Here is a 21,388-nt window from a genome sequence, read left to right on the forward strand (position 1 = left end):
AGGTCTCATACTTCAGTGCCTTCTTCCTTATCAGCTCCAGGAATTGGGGTGGACCATGAACTGCCATCCTGATTGGTTCTGGGAAAAATTCCAAGATAGAACAAACAAGTAAACTTTAACTCACACAAACACAAATCAGTGTCCAACAAGTATCACTAAAGGCTTACAATCTGATAAAGTTACTAAACATATTCTTTCAGTCTTCCTGTCTCTGGCCTCTAATCTCAGACTAGGGTAGTTGGATGGCTGAAGTGCCAGAAGGTAAGTAGTTCCAGATCAGCCATGCATATGGAGAACACCTAAATAAACCCAAACATTTAAAAACAAAACCAAACAAACAAAGAGTACTCCACACATTGCAGTATATGCCTTTCATCCCAGCACTCAGGATGCAAAGATGTGGAGATTTTTCTTTCTAGCCTGTTCCACACAATAAGTTCCAGGCTACTTAGAACCATGTGGTAAGAGTATTTAAAACACACATGCACACTCACACACAACCACACACCCATACACATACAGCACACATTTTTTTGGGATTCTATTGCTGTGGTGAAAAGTCAAGCCAAAGGCAAGCTGAGGGTAAAAAGGTTTATTTGGCTCACCCTTCTACACTGTAGTCCATCATCAAAGCAAGCAAGGATAGAAAAACATGACAGGAACCTAGAAGCAAGAGCTGAGGCAGAGGACATGGCAACTTCTTGCCTTGTTCTTGGTAGTTTGCTTTCTTTTAGGACCACCAGACCAGGAATAGCACCACCATAAGTCAGCTGGACATCCCCATCAAGCACTAAGAAAATTCTCCATTGACCTGCTCACAGCCCATACATATGAAGCCATTTTCCGAACAGTTGTTCCTTCCTCTCAGATTACTCTAACATGTGTCAGTTGACATAAAACTATCCAGCACATCTTTCCCTGGTAAGCTTGACACAAAAACACTTTGTGAGACATAACCCTTCCCTTTTGGGTGGCGGGTGTTGATCACCAAGATCTCGGGTTAATAAATATCACAAATATAAAACATGAATAAGTAAACCTTCACAACCTTTACAAATTCGATCACATCGAAAGTACAGTCTCTGAAAAAAGAATCCAGTCTCCTCCAAGTCATCTGCCTGTCAGATCCAACTGTGGCACCTAGATGTACCCTGTCCACTGAGCTCCATTTTCCAGTCCATGGCTCTGCCTGCATTTCTGCAGGTCTCTCAGCATCTAGAATGTTCTAGTCAGTCTCTGCCCAAGGTCTCTTGCCTGCCAGGTTTCCTTAGGCCACACACAGCAGAGCAAATTTCACCTTGTACCCTGCACTCCACCTGCTTGCTCACAAATCTGCCCTGCTTTTCAGGAGGCTTGCTGGCACCAGAGACAACCCTAGAGCTAAAGGTCAGCATAAGAACACAATCAACAACAGCCAAGGCAATATGGCAACTCCAAATCCCAGATATCCTAATGTAGCTGAAGCAGAACAAAATGATCTTAAATTCAATTTTATGAAGACGATAGACACCTTTAAAGAAAAAAAAATGAATAAATCCCTTAATGAAACACAAGAAATATAATCAAACAGGTGAAGGAAACACATAAAACTGTTCAAGACTTGAAAATAGAAGAGAAACCACTGAAGAAAATACAAACAGAGGCAATCTTAGGGATGGCAAACCTAGATAGGAGAAGAAACACCACAGACACAAGCATCTTTAACATAATACAAGACATAGAAAAGAAAATTTCATGTGTCAAAGATAGAGTAGAAGTATTTGATACATCAGTCAAATAAAATGTTAAATCGAAGGAGGTTCTGACTTACAACATCCAGGAAATTTGGAACACTATAAAAAGACCAAACCTAAGAACAATAGAAATAGAAGAAGAAGATTCTTAGCTCCAAAGACACAGAAAATATTTTCAACAAAATAATAAAAGAAAAATTTACTAACCTAAAGTTAGAGTTGCTTATAAACATACAAAAAGCTTAAACAACACCAAATAGATTGGACCAAAAAAATCCTCCTGCCACATAATAATTAAGACACTAAATGTAACAAACAGAAATTATATCAAAAGCTGCAAGGGGAAAAGGCCAAGTAATATATAAAGGGATACTTATTAGAATTACACCCAACTTCTCAAAAGAGAGTTTAAAATCCAGAAGGTCCTGGTGCAGACTCTAAGGGACCACAGGTGGATGGCCCAGACTACTATACCCAGGTAAAACTTTACATCACTATATATGGAGAAAACAAGATTGTCCATGACAAAACAAATTTAAACCATGTCCATCACCAAATACAGCCCCATAGGAGATACTAGAAGGAAAACTCCACTCAAGTAAGTTAACTCCACACAACAAATGAAATAATCCCATAGTAGCAAACCCAAACTGGAAACACACACACACACACACACACACACACACACACACACACACGCACGCACGCACGCACACACACTCATAACCAACATCAAAACAGGAATCATCACTTATTGCTCATCAATATCTCTCAACATCAATGGGCTCAATTTTCCAGTCCAAAGACACAGACTACCAGAATGGATGTGAAAACAAGACCCTGAATTTGCTTCATAAAAGAAACAGAATTCAACAACAAAGATAGACATTACCTTAAAGTAAAGGGTAGGAAAAAGATTTTCTAAGCGAAAAGACCAAGAAGCAAGTCAGTGTAGCTATTCTAATATATTTTGACTTTCAATGTACATTATGGAAGGACACTTCATATTCAAAAAATATAAAAATCCACTATAAGGATGTCTCAATTATGAATAGTTCCACAAATGCCAGGGAACACATATTAGTAAAAGATTACTAATGCTTAAATCACACTTCCAATATCATACATTGGTAGTGAGAGACTTCAACACCTTGCTTTAACCAAAAGACAGATTATCGAGGCAGAACCTAAGCAAAAATCAGAAATAATGAAACAAGCAGAAGTTATGAATCAACGGGACTTAACAGATACCTTTAGAACATTTCACCCAAACAAGAAAGAATATACCTTCTCAGCACCCCATGGAACCTTGTCCAAAAGTGGCCATGTAGTTGCTTACAAAGCAAACCTTAAGAGATACATGAAAACTGAAATAATTACCTGTCTCTTAACAGACCACAATGGATCAAACTGGATTTCAACAGCAGTATAAACAACAGAAAGCCAACAAATTCCTGGAAACTAACAACCCTCTACTCAATGATTACTCAATGGGTCAGAGAAGAAATATATTAAAGACATTGTAAAATTCAATGAAGATGAAGGCAGAACATACTGAAACCTAAAGGATACAATGAAAGCAGTGTTAAGAGGCAAATTCATAGCACTAAGTTCCAATTGAGTACTACTCAGCTATTAACAAAATGGAGTTATGAAATTCTTGAACAAATGGATGTACCTGGAGGATATCATCCTTACTGAGATAACCCAATCACAAAAGAAGTCATTAGATATGCACTCACTTATAAATGGATATTAGAAACATAGAACACCCAAGATTCAATTTGCAAAACACAAGAAAATCAAGAAGAGTGAAGACCAATTTGTGGATAATTCATTCCTCCTTAGAATAGGGAACAAAATACCCATGAAAGGAGTTATAGAGACAAAGTTTGGAGCTAAGATGAAAGGATGGACTATCCAGAGACTGCCCCACCTGGGGATCCATCCCATAGTCAGCCACCAAGCCCAGACACTACTGCATATGCCAGAAAGTTTTTGCTGAAGGGACCCTGTTATAGCTGTCTCATATGAGTGCGTGGCAAATACAGAAGTGGATGCTCACATTCATCTATAATATCGAACACAGGGTCACCAATGGAGAAGCTAGAGAAAGCACCCAAGGAGCTGAAGGGGTCTGCAACCCTATAGGTGGGAACAACAATATGAACTAACCAGTACCCCCAGAGCCCATACCTCTAGCTGCATATGTAGCAGAAGATAGCCTAGTTGGCCATCACTGGGAAGAGAGGCCCCTTGGTATTGCAAACTTTATATGCCCCAGTACAGGGAAACGCCAGGGTCAAAAAGCAGGAGTGGGTGGGTAGGGGAGCAGGGTGGGGGGAACTTTCGGGGTAGCATTTGAAATGTATATAAAGAAAATATCAAATTTAAAAATAAGATACAACTTGCAAAACACATGAAACTGAAGAAGAACGAAGACCAAAATGTGGTCACTTTGCCCCTTCTTAGAAATGGAAACAATCACCCAGGAAAGAGTTACAGAGAAAAAGTTTGGAGCTGAGACAAAAGGATAGACCATCTAGAGACTGCCATATCCAGGGATTCATCCCATAATTAGCCTCCAAACGATGACACCATCGCATACACTAGCAAGCATTTGCTGCAAGGACCCTGATATAGCTCTCTCTTGTAACACTTGTAACAAAAATATTAAAAAAAAAAAAGAAAATTAAAAAAAAGAATTAGCAAGGTACTTGCTGCTGGGTTAAACTCTTGTTGGTCTGCTCCTGAGTAGACTCCATATCCTGGTCCATCCTAGAGCAACCACTGCATTCAGAGTCTTGGAGCTGCTGCTGGGAGCCTGGTAGACTTGGAACCCATCAACAACCCCCCACCCCCGAATACCGCTCCCCTTTCTTCCATCCATTCCACCCCTTCTACCTGATCCTTGCTGCTGTGGCAGACTTCTAGTTGGTCTGCTCTGTGAAAACTCCATATCCCAATCTATCCTAGAGGACCTGCTGCACTCAGAGCAGTTGTTCTACCAGTGTCTGACAAATACAGATGTGGATACTCACAGTCTACCATTGGCTGAGCACAGGATCCCCAATAAATGACCTACAGAAAGGACCCAAGGAGCTGACAGGTTTTGCAGCACCATAGGAGGAACAACATTATGAACTAACCATTATCCCCAGAGTTCCCAGGAACTAAACCACCAACTAAAGAGTACACATCATGGGACTCATGGCTCCTATGCTCATGGATTGATAGAATTAACATAGTAAAAATGGCCATTCTGCCAAAGGCAATCTATAGATTCAATGTAATCCCCATCAAAATCCCAACACAATTCTTCAAAGACATAGAAAGAGCAATTCTCCAATTCTTCTGGAAAGGAAAAAAAATCCCAGAATAGTGAAAACAATTCTTAACAATAGAAGAGCAGCTGGGGGAATCACCATCCCTGACATGAAGCTTTACTACAAAGCAATGGTGATAAAAACTGCACAGTATTGGTAGAGAAACAGACATGTTGAACAATGGAATAGAATTGAAGACCCAGAAATAAAAGCTCACACTTATGGTCATTTGGTCTTTGACAAAAACACCAAAAATATACAATGGAATAAAGAAAGCATCTTCAATAAATGATGCTGGTCTAACTGGCTGTTTGTTTGTAGAAGAATGAAAATAGTCCCGCATTTGCACCTTGTACAAAGCTCAAGTCCAAGTGGATTAAGGATCTCAACATAAATCAAGACACATTGAATCTAGTAGAAGAGAAAGTGAAAAAGAGCCTTTAAGGATAGCTAAAAGCAATCCATGTGGGGAATATCAGGGACAAGGCAGAGACCTGGGGTGGGTCAGGCTCCTGGGAGGATATGGGAGTGACCCTGGGTGAGACCCCAGGAGCTAGGGATAAGGAGACTGAAATGGCCACTTCCTGTAGCCAGGCAGGATTTCCAGTGGAAGGAGGGGGACAACAACCTACCCACAAAACCTTCCATCCAAAAATGTCCCTGCCTACAAGATAAACAGGGATAAAGATGGAGCTGAGATTGAAGGAATAACCAACCAATGAGTGGACAAAGTTGAGACCTACCTCATAGAGGAGAGCCAAACCCTGACACTCTTGATGATACTTGGTTGCACTTCAGGACAGAAGCCTAGCATAAACATCATGTGAGGATTCATACAGCAAGTGATGGCAACAGATGGACATGCACAGCCAAATATTAGGCAGAATTCAGGGAATCTTTTGATATAGTCAGAGGAAGGATTGAGGGAGCCAGATGGGTCAAGTATACCAGAAGGAGACCTAGAGAGCCAAGTCACCTGGACCCATTGGGCATTCATAGAGATTGAGCCACCAACCAAAAAGCATGCATGGTCCAGACCTAGGGCCCCTACAAATGTGGAGCAGATGTGAAGCTTGGTCTTAATGTGTGTCACCTAAAAATTAGATCTGGGGTTGTCTCTTATTGAATTTTGTTGCCTTCCATGGAATCTATGGGAACCTAGTGGGGCTATCTTATTTGGCCACAGTAGGAGAGGATGCATTTGTTCCTGATGCAACTTGGTTTGCCAGGGTGGTGTGGTAGCTGATGGGGTTGCATAGTGAATACCTTTCCTTCTCTTGGGAGAATGGGAGGAGGAAATGATGAGAAAGGGTCGAAGGGTAGGCCTGGGAGGAAAGGGAAGGCAGGATGTGATCAAATGGTAAAGTGCATAAATGAATGAGTGAAAATAAACAGAAATGATAAATAGGGAGCTAGACATGTTTAACATTTAAACTTTTTCAGCTGCAAACTGAATAGAAATGTGTTCTCCCTGAAATATGTTAGCAACCTATGTTTTCATGGTCTACTTATAATTAAACTAAATAGTGATTAAATATGCAAAAATTTTGGTATAAGATAAAGTTGTAAGGATTGTTGTGAAGCTTTGTGGCTATAGTTAGTATGTACTTATAACTGATAATTAGCATATGTAAATTATAAACACACAATGTTGTTCAGTCAGACATCATCCTACAGATACAAATAGGTAGGGTTATATTTATTTTAGTTTCTTATCTCCCCCCTCTTCACATTGTTTCTTTCTCCTCTCTTATCAGTATATGCTTAAAATTTATACTATAAAAATTGTTCAGGTTTTTTATTCTTTTGAATTTTATTTACTTATTTGTCACAGCTTTTATTCCATTCCTGAGCAGGGATAAGATGAAGTCAAGAGAGACCAGAAGGAAAGTGCTAAGGGATTCTAGCTCCATGTCAGGAGGAAGTTTTGTGGATTTTGATATTAGTTATTTAGATAAGTAGATAGAATGACATAGAATTTCTCCTCTGCAGTCTCAACCTACAGGGTGTGGAGATAACTCTTATGTATTATTACATCCTGTTTAATGGGGTTCACAGATCCAGTGAATGGATAGAAAAACACTTTACAAAGTAAAACACACCCAGAGATTTCTTGGATTGACTTAGGACATTGGTATTACTTTGATATATCTACACAGTGATTATCTAAAAACAAACAAACAAACAAACACACCATCAACACGCACAAGGTCACCAAATATTTGAAATGTAATTAATTAAATATAATGCCAAACTGGTAAGCTTTCCTGCAACATAGATACCTGTTTCCTTGTGAATCTGTATCTGTGAGTGCTTTTTCCCTTGTCAAACATAGGCCTGGAGAGATGATGGCTCAGTAAGTAAGAGTCTTGGTTGCTCTTTCAGACAACCTGAGTTCAATTCTAGACAATTACCTGGTAGCTGATAACCATCTATACAGGGTTCTGATGCCTTTTTCTGTCATGCCAGCTTACATAGTAATAGAACAGGAATAAACATAAAATGCATACAGAAATAAATGTTGTACATTGACAAATTCCTAATTTCCTCTACTCATCCATAGTTTAGGAGCTCAAACTCTGGAGCCCAAAGCACCCTACCCTATTGCTCTCCAGCTGAGCTCAATGGACACACCTGAAAGTTCACATGCTCTCTTCACAGAGACACACAACTGTTGATGATCACCATCCAAGTTTTAATTAATTGGGCCATTTTCTTTATTACTTTGTGAAACTGAGTCCTTTTTTATTTAAGAAATTCTTTGACTAGGTGTATAGCTACATGTATATTATGTGGGTTTGTGTATGTGAAAGGGGCATTCACAGAGGCCAGAAAAGAGGGTCCTATCACCTGAAGCCTGAGTTCCATTGGACAGACACCTGATTATTAGCTCTGAAACAGAACTTTGTTCCTCTGCAAAAGCAGCCTGTGCTCTCCACCTATGAAGAGTCTCTCTCCATCTATGCATTGTTTATTTTAAGAATACAAATGCATGTTAATTGTGGGGAAATTTCAGGTGAGTCCTAAGGAACAAGGTCAGGGAACTGTTGAGCTAGGAAGACAGGTTGCAAGGGAAGACAGAAAGAAGGAGTGTAAGAGAGATTTGTTGTTTGGTTTTTCTTCCTCTTTACCTTAGGCCAGCCTAAATGTCCATATGGGTCCCACCTTAGCTGATAACTTTATCCATCTTCCAAAGATTGTGAAAGGCCTGGCATCAATGTGTACATTTTAACTTCACTCCAGAGGGTTTACTATACAGAAAATGGGTATAATGACTTGGCAGAGGGAGTCTTTTTTCTTTTGTTCTTTTTTTTATTACAACTGAAGAATTAAAGTACATTTGTTTTGTAAAGTACATGCTTTATGTAGTGGAGAGACCTGCATATTATGGGATACCTTTATATAAAATATGGGTGTGTCATAGAGTTTTGGAGTCCACTGGAATAAGGCTTTAGAGACATGTGGCATAATGGATGGATATAGAGGTTCCAGTAGTCACTTCATTAAAGCATGATAAAAAGATCAAGATTACAAAGCCAGACTGGAAATCCTGTTTACTTTGCCCTATGTTGTCTTCTTTCCTTTAGGCATCTCGGTTGAGTCCAAGGTTCCTTGAAATCTGAATGTACTAGATATTAATTGTGATCCTTTTAATCTTCCTTCGTAGGAGGTGTGACTATGTTGCTCAAATTGTTTAAATATTTTGTGCACATAACTGATCAGCCACCCAGGAGGGTTGTACACGTAACCCAGGCAAAGTACAAGGGAAATAAGTGTCAAGAAAAGTTTCATTTTATACATTTCCAATTTCTTTTTTGTGTGTGTGTGTGTGTTCTTTCCACACCAATACTCTTTTTTTTTAAATTAGGTATTTTCCTCGTTTACATTTTCAATGCTATCCCAAAGGTCCCCCATACCCACATCCCCAATCCCCTACCCACCCACTCCCCCTTTTTGGACCTGGCGTTCCCTTGTACTGGGGCATATAAAGTTTGAAAGTCCAATGGGCCTCTCTTTGCAGACTAGGCCATCTTTTGATACATATGCAGCTAAAGACAAGAGCTCCCGGGTACTGGTTAGTTCATATTGTTGTTCCAACTATAGGGTTGCAGTTCCCTTTAGCTCCTTGGGTAATTTCTCTAGCTCCTCCATTGGAGGCCGTGTGACCCATCCAATAGCTGACTGTGATCATCCACTACTGTGTTTGCTAGGCCCCGGCATAGTCTCACAAGAGAGCTATATCTGGGTCCTTTTAGCAAAATCTTGATAGTGTATGCAATGGTGTCAGCATTTGGAAGCTGATTATGGGATGGATCCCTGCATATGGCAATCACTAGAAGGTCCATCCTTTCCTCACAGCTCCAAATTTTGTCTCTGTAACTCCTTCCATGGGTGTTTTGTTCCCATTTCTAAGAAAGGGTAAAGGGTCCACACTTTGGTCTTTGTTCTTCTTGAATTTCATGTGTTTGCCAAGTTGTATCTTATATCTTGGGTATCCTAAGTTTCTGGGCTAATATCCACTTATCAGTGAGTACATATTGTGCGAGTTCCTTTGTGATTGGGTTACTTCACTCAGGATGATACCCTCCAGGTCCAGCCATTTGCCTAGGAATTTCATAAATTCATTCTTTTTAATAGCTGAGTAGTATTCCATTGTGTAAATATACCACATTTTCTGTATCCATTCCTCTGTTGAGGGACATCTGGTTTCTTTCCAGCTTCTGGCTATTATAAATAAGGCTGCTATGAACATAGTGGAGCATGTGTTCTTCTTACCGGTTGGGACATTTTCTGGATATATGCCCAGGAGACTTATTGTGTGATTCTCCTGTAGTACTATGTCCAATTTTCTGAGGAACTGCCAGACTGATTTCCAGAGTGGTTGTACAAGCTTGCAATCCCACCAACAATGGAGGAGTGTTCCCCTTTCTCCACATCCTCGCCAGCATCTGCTGTCACCTGAGTTTTTGATCTTAGCCATTCTGACTGGAGTGAAGTGGAATCTCAGTGTTGTTTTGATTTGCATTTCCCTGATGATTAAGGATGTTGAACATTTTTTCAGGTGCTTCTCTGCCATTCGATATTCCTCAGGTGAGAATTCTTTGTTCAGCTCTGAGCCCCATTTTTAATGGGGTTATTTGACTTTCTGGAGTCCACCTTCTTGAGTTCTTTATATATATTGGATATTAGTCCCCTATCCGATTTGGGATAGGTAAAGATCCTTTCCCAATCTGTTGGTGGCCTTTTTGTCTTATTGACGGTGTCTTTTGCTTTGCAGAAGCTTTGCAATTTTATGAGGTCCCATTTATCGATTCTTGATCTTACAGCACAAGCCATTGTTGTTCTATTCAGGAATTTTTCCCCTGTACCCATATCTTCGAGGCTTTTCCCTACTCTCTCCTCTATAAGTTTCAGTGTGTCTGGTTTTATGTGGAGTTCCTTAATCCACTTATATTTGACGTTAGTACAAGGAGATAGAAATGGATCAATTCGCATTCTTCTACGTGATAACTGCCAGTTGTGCCCGTACCATTTGTTGAAAAGGCTGTCTTTTTTCCACTGGATGGTTTTAGCTCCCTTGACAAAGATCAAGTGACCATAGGTGTGTGGATTCATCTCTGGGTCTTCAATTCTGTTCCATTGGTCTACTTGTCTGTCACTACATTTCCAATTTCAAACAGACTTTTTCTTCCCATGAAATACCAGTGTTTTCCATTCCTGGGCCCATCTAACCTTTCTGACCCTGAACCAGATAGTGAGGTTGGTAACAGTCAAAGACCACACAGAGAGAACATCCAGGTTTATAAGTATAGAACTAAGCATCTAGTTAGTTTGTCCGGGGAGAAGCCAGGTATCAATGCCAAACTGTGTTTCTGACTCCAATTGGCCCCTGTTCCCTCCACCCTTCCAACTGTTCCTCCATGTCAAGCTCAGTCTCCAAGACACCAGTCACTGTACATCCTTATGTTTCCAACCATCTGAGCAGTGTCAGAAGCCATGGGCTCCTAGGTCCCCAGATGAAAGATGTATATCAAGCCTATTGTTTATTCAAATCCAGAACTCATATTTCCCAATTTGCTGCCAACAACAACAACAACAACGTCTGGACACCTGGTGTTAGACACAGCACTCACCACATGTATGGCATATATCTGTAACAAATGAAGTGTTCTTGGGCTGCCTTTTTGCCCTGAGTGTATCTATGAGCTCCTGAGCCCATCATAGATCATAGCACTCCAGAGGGGCAGTGTATTGTTTCACATTCATCTTGGTCCAGTTGGCTGTTGATGCGAAAGGTCCTTCAGGATGGGCATGGAGAAATCACTGTTGTAGAAGTTGACATTGGAGATCTGAGTGCATTGTTTGAATCCAGGTAGGAGGGCATTGACCTGGGAGTCATTCACCCTACATCCTTGCAAATCCAGAGTCTCAAGAGTGCTTACCACTTTCATGAGGAGACATCTCAGAGCCATAAGATCAAAATCCAGTAAAACCACACCTCTCAATCCCAGATGTTTTAGCTGAAAGAGGATCTGACAGCAGGAGCAGGAATCCAGGTCTCTCTGTGAAATTAGGGAGTAACTAATGGAGAGGGTCTTCAAGGGTGTCACAAGGAACCTAGGGTTAAAGGACACAGAGAGTTAGTTCAGTCAAATGGTCTTGTAGAGGTTTGGCATGGATATACTGAGTGGTAGAAAGAACCAGGTGCCCCAAGTTCAGTTTGACTAAATGATTAAGGACATCATTTATGATACTTTCTATTGGAACCTGTTCAGTCCATTCAACCCCACAATTCATCTCCTGTCCTCACTCTCAAGCTAAAAATCAATTCATTCCTTAAGCCCAGAAAGCACTCAGAAGAAATTTCCATCCCATGAAATTTTTGACAGGATCCCAATATTTGCTGTGTGTTCACTGAATCTGCATACTTTCATTCCCACTGCAGTCGTGCTTGCTCTCATTTACAGCCCAAGCTCTACCTCCTATCCCATGCATTCAGTGCTACTTGGGCTCAAAATATTTCACTCATGGAAACTGGGTAAATATAGAAGGCTACTCTCATAGTTCAGATCATAAAACCCATGTTCACAATGTGCCAATGAGTTCCCTTACTACTCACTACCGTGTCCCCTTTCTCTTCCCTTTCCATATGATTCTGTGGGAATGATTTCAATTACAACTAATTTTTACTAGCTTTAACCTACTATTTACACCCAATCGCTTCTCTCCATCAGGAGTTCTCATCTGAGACACTGATTTACCTTGTAAAATTTCCCTTGTTTATCTCAGTGTACATAGAAACAAGACATAACTTTCTGATTCTTATGGGTCTCTAAATGTTTGTTCCTAGTGGCTGGCTGGCATCATGTACCACTAATCCTTATGATAAGACAGACAGACTTGCTCTGATAGCTGAACCAGCTCTCCATTATGGCCTACCGTAGGACCTGATTCATCTGGGATATGAGAAAATGGACGCAGAACATGAAAAGTTGCTGGAGACAGTTGAATGAGAAGAACTGAGAAGTAAACTTGTTGATACACTTGGCTTCTCTGACTCTTGTTCTATTGAAAATAGGAAAGGTGATACCAGGAAGGGATACCAGGAAGACTTTTCAAAGATTTCACAGCTGCCCAAAGTAGTGAACAAAATATGCCAACTCTAACAGGGTCCAATTCAACTCCAATTCAGTGATGTGCTCTGCATAAAAAATATTCAAGGGGGCGAAGAGTTGGCAGACAACGCCAAGGTCCCCAGAGGACTCTCTACAGTATCTTAGGACCCCTGGTGAATGGAACACAAGTTCTGTTCCAATCTAATCACGCTGGACCTGAGACAGCATTAATTAGGGAAACAGAAAATGCAGCCTGACCAGGGTCACAAGTTCCTTCCTTTTGGCGCCAGGACCTGGTCACCTTAGGCATGAAGTCAGCGGACACCCCCAAGGTCACTAGAGGACTCTCTACTTGATCTTAGGACCTCTGGTGAGTAGAACACAACTTCTGCCAGTAGGCAGGTTCAAACGCCAGATATCTGGGCACCTTCCCTATAAAAGGAGAGCTTGCCTGCAGAGAGTGCTCTGACTACTGAAACTCAGGAGAGAGCTAGTCTCCCAGGTCTGCTGATGAGGGCTAACAGAATCACGACATCAACAAGCTCTAACCAGAGACAACTATAACAAATAAGTCCAGAGAATACCAGATGACAAAGGCAAACTTAAGAATCTTACTAACAGAAACCAAGACCAATCACCAACATCAGAACGCAGCACTCCCAACTTGCCCAGCCCTGGGCACCCCAACACACCTGAAAAGCTAGACCTGGATTTAAAAGCATATCTCATGATGATGGTAGAGGACACCAAGAAGAACTTTAATAGCTCAGTTAAAGTACTACAGGAGAATATGGTAAAGAGTTACAAGTCCTTAAAGAAAAACAGGAAAACACAACCAAACTGGTAGAAGTCCTTGAAGAAAAGCAGGAAAACACATCCAAACAGGTGATGGAAATGAACAAAACCATACTAGACCTAAAAAGGGAAGTAGACACAATAAAGAAAACACAAAATGAGGCAACACTGGAGATAGAAACCCTATGTAAGAAATCTGGAATGATGGATGCAAGCATCAGCAACAGAACACAAGAGATGGAAGAGAGAATGTTATGTGCAGAAGATTCCATAGAGAACATCGGCACAACAACCAAAGAAAATGCAAAATGCAAAAGAATCCTAAATCGAAATATCCAGAAAATCCAGGACACAATGAGAACACCAAACCTACGGATAATAGGAGTAGATGAGAATGAAGATTTTCAACTTAAAGGGCCAGCAAATATCTTCAAGAAAATAATAGGAGAAAATTTCCCAAATCTAAAAAGGACACACTCATGAACATAAAAGAAGTCTACAGACCTCCAAATAGACTGGACCAGAAAAGAAATTCCTCCCGACACATAATAATCAGAACAACAAATGCACTAAATAAACATAGAATATTAAAAGCAGTAAGGGAAAAAGGTCAAGTAACATATAAAGGCAGGCCTAACAAAATTATACCAGACTTTTCACCAGAGACTATGAAAGCCAGAAGATGCTGGACAGATGTTATACAGACACTAAGAGAACACAAATGCCAGCCCAGGCTACTATACCCAGCCAAACACTCAATTATCATAGATGGAGAAATCAAAGTATTCCAGGAAAAAAACCAAATTCATACATTATCTCTCCACGAATCCAGCCCTTCAAAAAATAATAACAGAAAAAAAAAATACAAGGACAGAAACCACGCCCTACATAAAGCAAGAAAGTAATTCTTCAACAAACCTAAAAAAGACAGACACAAGAACAGAATTCCAACTCTAACAACAAAAATAATAGGAAGCATCAATTACTTTACCTCAATACATCTTAATATCAATGAAATCAATTTCCCAATAAAAAAACCATAGACTAACAGACTGGCTACACAAAAAGGACCCAATATTTTGCTGCTTACAGGAAACCCATCTGAGGGAAAAAGACAGAAACTACCTCAGAATAAAAGGCTAGAAAACAATTTTCCAAGCAAATGGTCTGAAGAAACAATCTGGAATAGGCATTCTAATATTTAATAAAATCAATTTCCAACCCAAAGTTATCAAAAAAGACAAGAAGGGACACTTCATACTCATCAAATGTAAAGTCTTCCAAGGAGAACTCTCAATTCTGAATATCTATGCTCCAAATGCAAGGGCAGCCACATTCATTAAACACACTTTAGTAAAGCTCAAAGCACACATCGCACCTCAATCAATAATAGTGGGAGACTTCAACACACCACTTTCATCAATGGAAAGATTGTGGAAACAGAAACTAAACAGGGACACAGTGAAACTAACAGAAGTGGTGAAACAAATAGATTTAACAGATATCTACAGCACATTTTTTTTTCCTAAAACAAAAGGATATACTTTCTTCTCAGCACCTCATGGTACCTTCTCCAAAATTGATCATATAATTGGTCACAAAACAGGCCTCAACAGATACAAAATCATTGAAATTGTCCCATGCATCCTGTCAGATCACCATGGACTAAGGCTGATCTTCAATAACAACATAATTAATAGAAAGCCAACATTCACTTGGAAACTGAACAACACTCTTCTCAATGATACATTTGTCAAGGAAGGAATAAAGAAAGAAATTAAAGAATTTTTAGAGTTTAATGAAAATGAAGCCACTACATACCCCATATTATGGGACAGAATAAAATCATTTCTGAGATGAAAACTCATAGCTCTGAGTGCCTCCGAAATGAAACTAGAGAGAGCAAACACTGGCAGCTTGATAACACACCTAAAAGCTCTAGAGAAAAAGGAAGGAAATTCACCCAAAAGGTGTAGATGACAGGAAATAATCAAATTCAGGGGCGAAATCAACCAAGTGGAAACAAGAAGAACTATTCAAAAAATCAACCAAACAAGGAGCTGGTTCTTTGAGAAAATCAACAAGATAGATAAACCCTTACCCAGACTAATGAGAGGGCACAGGGACAGCATCCTAATTAACATAATCAGAAATGAAAAGGGAGACATAACAACAAATCCTGAAAAAAACCAAAAAAACATCAGATCCGTCTATAAAAGGCTATACTCAACAAAACAGGAAAACCTGGACGAAATGAACAAATTTTAGACAGATACCAGGTACCAAAGTTAAACCAGGATCAAGTTAATGATCTAAACAGTCCTATATTCCCTAAAAATTTAGCAGCAGTCATTAATAGTCTCCCAAACAAAAAAAGCCCAAGACCAGATGGGTTTAGGGCAGAATTCTATCAGACCTTCAAAGAAGATTTGATTCCAGTTCTTCACGAACTATTCCACAAAATAGAAGTAGAAGGTACTCTACCCAACTCATTCTATGAAGTCATAATTACTCTGATACCTAAACTACAGAAATATCCAACAAAGATAGAGAACTTCAGACCAATTTCTGTTATGAATATCGATGCAAAAATACTCAATAAAATTCTAGCTAACCGAATCCAAGAACACTTTAAAACAATCATCCATCCTGACCAAGTAGATTTTATTCCAGGGATGCAGGGATGGTTTAATATACAGAAATCCATCAACTTAATCCATTATATAAACAAACTCAAAGACAATAAACACATAATCATCTCCTTAGACGATGAGAAAGCATTTGACAAAATCCAACACCCATTCATGATAAAACTCTTGGAAAGATCAGGAATTCAAGGCCCATACCTAAACATGACAAAAGCAATCTACAGCAAACCAATAGCCAACATTAGAGTAAATGGGGAGAAGCTGAAAGCAATCCCACTAATATCAGGGATTAGACAAGTCTGCCCACTTTCTCCCTACCTATTCAACATTGTATTTGAAGTCCTAGCCAAAGCAATTCAACAACAAAAGGAGATCAACGGGATACAAATTGGAAAAGAAGAAGTCAAAATATCACTTTTTGCAGATGACATGATAGTATATATAAGTGACCCTAAAAATTCTGCCAGAGAACTCCTAAAACTGATAAAAAAGCTTCAATGAAGTAGCTGGATATAAAATTAACTCAAACAAGTCAATGGCCTTTCTCAACACAAAGAATAAGCAGGCTGAGAAAGAAATTAGGGAAACAACACCCTTCTCAATAGTCACAAATAATATAAAATACCTTGGTGTGACTCTAACTAAGGAAGTGAAAGGTCTGTATGATAAGAACTTCAAGTCTCTGAGGAAAGAAATTAAAGAAGATCTCAGAGGATGGAAACATTTCCCATGCTCATGGACTGGCAGGATCAACATTGTAAAAATGGCTATCTTGCCAAAAGCAATCTACAGATTCATTGCAATTCCCATCAAAATTCCAACTCAATTCTTCAATGAATTAAAAAAAGCAATCTGAAAATTCATCTGAAATACAAAAACCTAGGATAGGAAAAACTCTTCTCAAGGATAAAAGAACCTCTGGTGGAATCACCATGCCTGACCTAAAGCTGTACTACAGAGCAATTGTGATAAAAACTGCATGGTACTGGTATAGTGACAGACAGGTAGACCAATGGAATAGAATTGAAGACCCAGAAATGAATCCACACACCTATGGTCACTTGATCTTTGACAAAAAAGTTAAAACCATCCAGTGGAAAACAGACAGCATTTTCAAAAAATGGTGCTGGCACAACTGGTGGTTATCATTTAGAGGAATGTGAATTGATGATTCCTATCTCCTTGTACTAAGGTCAAATCTAAGTGGATCAAGGAGCTCCACATAAAACCAGAGACGCTGAAACTTATAGAGGAGAAAGTGGGGAAAAGCCTCGAAGATATTGGCACAGGGGAAAAATTCCTGAATAGAAGAGCAATGGCTTGTGCTGTAAGATCAAGAGTCAACAAATGGGACGCCATGAAACTGCAAAGCTTCTGTAAGGCAAAAGACACTGTCAATAAGACAAAAAGGCCACCAACAGATTGGGAAAGGATCTTTACCTATCCTAAATCAGATAGGGGGCTAATATCCAATATATATAAAGAACTGAAGAGGGTGGACTCCAGAAAATCAAATAATCCCATTAAAAATGGGGTACAGAGCTAAACAAAGAATTCTCACCTGTGGAATACCGAATGGCTGAGAAACACCTGAAAAAATGAGCAGTATCCTTAATCATTAGAGAAATGCAAGTCAAAACAACCCTGAGATTCCATCTCACACCAGTCAGAATGGCTAACATAAAAATTTCAGGTAACAGCAGATGTTGGCAAGAATGTGGAGAAAGAGGAACACTCCCCCACTGTTGGTGGGATTACAAGCTTGTATAACCACTCTGGAAGTTAGTCTGGTGGTTCCTCAGAAAATTGGACATAGTACTGCCAGAGGAACCCGCAATACCTCTCTTGGGTATATATCTGTTCTGTCCGGCCAGTAGATCACAACATGGATTCTAGCCTGGAAAGGCATTTTGGAAACCTGGAAGAGAAGAGGGGCTAGGTGGCGAGATAAATAAATGCAGCTAAGACAGGCATTCTGATCAAAGCTCAATTTTACTGTTCCACATGCAATTATAATACAGGGGAAGGGGGCCTGATCCCCGACAATTAATCTTGGAGTCCAATAGCAGGGTGACCACGTGCAGGGCTCCAAACAGCAAAGAGGCAGTTTCCAGCAGTGGGCATGGCAGAACAATTAAATGGGAAGCTCCACCCCTGAGCAAACAGGTTTCAGGCTGGGGGAGGGGAGACTACATCTCCTCCCTTTTGTTAACAAAAAAAGAAAAAAAAGAAAAAGCTGGCCTAAGGCAAAAAATTTATTTATGCTCCATAGTTTTGCCTGAATTTTAGGGCTAAAGAAAAAAAACCTGTCTCAGTGGGATTCCCTAACTTTTTTTATGGTAAACTGTATCTGGCTAAGACTGTCCTTTCTATCCTAGTAAACAACTAACAGAAAAGCCTGGAGCTGTAGGCTCTGACTTTATAATGCTAATTAGTACTGAATAGGTAACTTCCTAGTTGAATTTTAAGTAGGGCGTTGGAACCCTGGCTAAGTTTGGCTGAACAAATTTGAAATACACTTTATTAAGAATAACAGTTAGTTGATATTCCTCCGCACTTTTGGATGACAGGAGGGAAACAGGGAGGAGGGGTATGACCGGCTCCATAGTACAAGGCCAATTGGCTTTTTATATTGGGGTGGGAGGCAGTGAAGACAGTACAGTCTCCAACATCTCTCCCCCCTATTAATTAAGTTAAATAAGGCAACGCTTAACTGAGGTGATCAAAAGATTTTCTCATCCATAGATGAGTGGGCTTTTAACCTTGGCTTGGGTGGACATTGACACGATCCCTCCCGTGGGTGCTGTCACGACCCACACCTGTGGCTCTTGGTATCTTTTGGGGAGGGGAGGCAGAGCCGTAGATATTTTTGGTTTATTAGATATCAACCTCCTTTTTAAACCGGGTATAACCCACAGGAAAATCAGAAATGGTCAAGCTGGACTTTTCCCTGCAGTAGTTCTCTGCACCAAGCGATACCCATACTATATTCGTATGATTACAAACTAGTATGCACAGTTCTGAGTACTGTGTAGCTCCTAAAGGAGAATTATCAACCTCAGATTTAGCAAGGCCTAGGCAAGAATTATGTTATTAGTAACCCCACGATTTGTGGCTAAAATAGGAGCTGGAAGTCATTTCTCCTCATCCCTGTATTTTCCACAGCCTGAGGAAATAAGGACACCTTGCAGTAAGAGCAAGGGTGAAAAGCCAGGGGTCAGCTAAGGGACTAAACCCATCTATCAAAATAAAAACTAATCTCTATTAATATTAGAAATATCTACTTTTCTAGCCCTCTTGGTAAACCTAATTTTTAACTTAGACTGAAAGCCACGTGCTGGAATTTTGTGGGACTGAAGATAACAGCTGCCACCTGTGCGCTCTAGGGGGCAGGGATGTACATATGTTGATCTGGCTGGAGAATGTTGATTAACCTGCTTGAAAAACAAAATCTCTACAGTGAGAAAGTAGGAAAGCAGAAATTCTTTTGGAAAAGTTCAGGTACTTTATTTAAATGTAAATAGTAAAGCTGAGGTTAATCTCTAGCCTCCTGTTGGGTAGCAGGCCCAGAGAGTAGCAGGAAAACAGCTTTTCTGGGAGCTTTCATTCCCAGCCGAATTTTAAGCACAAGAGGAATTTTAGTCTTCAGAATGATACTTAAGAGAAGAGTCCGAATCTGTGTTCATCTGACGAATTAATCTCTCTGCAGAAGATATTCCAACTAGTAAGAAAGACACATGCTCCACTATGTTCATAGCAGACCTATTTATAATAGCCCGAACTGGAAATAACCCAGATGTCCCTCAACAGAGGAATGGATACAAAAAATGTGGTACATTTACACAATGGACTACTACTCAGCTATTAAAAAGAATGAATTTATGAAATTCCTAGGCAAATGGTTGGACCTGGATGGCATTATCCTGAGTGAGGTAACCCAATCACAAAAGAACTCACATGATATGTACTCACTGATACATGGATATTATCCCAGAAACTTAGAATACCCAAGATATAAGTTACAATTTGCAAAATACATGAAACTCAAGAAGAAGAAAGACCAAAGTGTGGACACTTTGCCCCTTATTAGAATTGGGAACAAAACACCCATGGAAGGAGTTACAGAGACAAAGTTTGGAGCTGAGACAAAAGGATGGACCATCTTGAGACTGCCATATCCAGGGATCCATCCCATAATCAGCCTGCAAAGGCTGACACCATTGTATACACTAGCAAGATTTTGTGGAAATGACCCTGATATAGCTGTCTCTTGTGAGACTATGCCGGGCCTAGCAAACACATAAGTGGATGCTCACAGTCAGCTATTGGATGGATTATAGGGCCCCCAATGGAGGAGCCAGAGAAAGTACCCAAGGAGCTAATGGGATTTGCAACACTATAGGTGGAACAACATTATAAACTAACCAGTACCCTGGAACTCTTGACTCTAGCTGCGTATGTATCAAAACATGGTCTAGTCGGCCATCACTGGAAAGAGAGGCCCATTGGACAAACTTTATATGCCCCATTACAGGGGAACGCCAGGTTCAAAAAGTGGGAGTGGATGGTAAGGGGAGTGCGAGAGAGGGTATGGGGGACTTTTGGGATAGCATTGGAAATGTAAATGAGGAAAATACCTAATAAAAAAATAAAAAAAGAAAAAAAAGCAAGTGAATGAAAGGTAGATAGAAAAATGGGAGAGACTCACAGGACTCAATGAGGATGTCACTGTGGGAAATTGCAGGCTAGTATCCAGTTGAGCTGAGGTCTGAACCCCGATGGTCATAATTCACCTTCATGACATGTTAGGCATTCCCTCATGGTCCTGGAACTCTGACCCCTCCCTAAGTTACCGCCCACCACAGCCACCACAAGAGAAGCATGGTCAGTAGTGACATAGACAATGGCCCACGCTTCTGACCTTCATGCTCAACTCCTACACAGTTACCTAGCAACAGTAAAGACCATAAAAGAGGTGTTCAGCCCACACCTCACTCTCTCTTACTCTTATGCTCTTACTTCTTACCCTTCATTCTCACCCTCTCTCTCTCCTCTCTTTGTCTTCTCTCCTCTTCTCTCTCCCTCTTTCTCTCCTCTCTCTCTCTCTTGCTTGCTCTCTCTCTCTCCCTATCTCTCTTTCTCTCTCTCTCTCTGCATTTCTATAATAAAGCTCTTAAACCAGAGAGAGTCTCTGCTCCATCAAGATCCACTGTGCACTTTGGTCAGTGTTGGGAACCTCTTCCCTTATTCCTCGCTCTCCTAACCCTGGG

At 40.2% G+C, this 21,388-nt stretch overlaps 1 long non-coding RNA gene across 1 annotated transcript; it reads right to left on the reverse strand.

Annotated features, from left to right (window-relative positions):
• Positions 1-39: 39 nt before the first annotated feature.
• Positions 40-21,005, reverse strand: LOC105247292. The gene is made up of 3 exons (XR_882353.1): positions 20,827-21,005; positions 11,503-11,677; positions 40-78 (listed from the first exon to the last, which is right to left on the reverse strand). It is a non-coding gene; the product is annotated as an uncharacterized LOC105247292 (long non-coding RNA).
• Between the last annotated feature and the right edge of the window lie 383 nt (positions 21,006-21,388).

The sequence above is a fragment of the Mus musculus genome, assembly GCF_000001635.26.
Source record: "Mus musculus strain C57BL/6J chromosome 5 unlocalized genomic contig, GRCm38.p6 C57BL/6J MMCHR5_RANDOM_CTG2".
Taxonomy (NCBI): domain Eukaryota; kingdom Metazoa; phylum Chordata; class Mammalia; order Rodentia; family Muridae; genus Mus; species Mus musculus.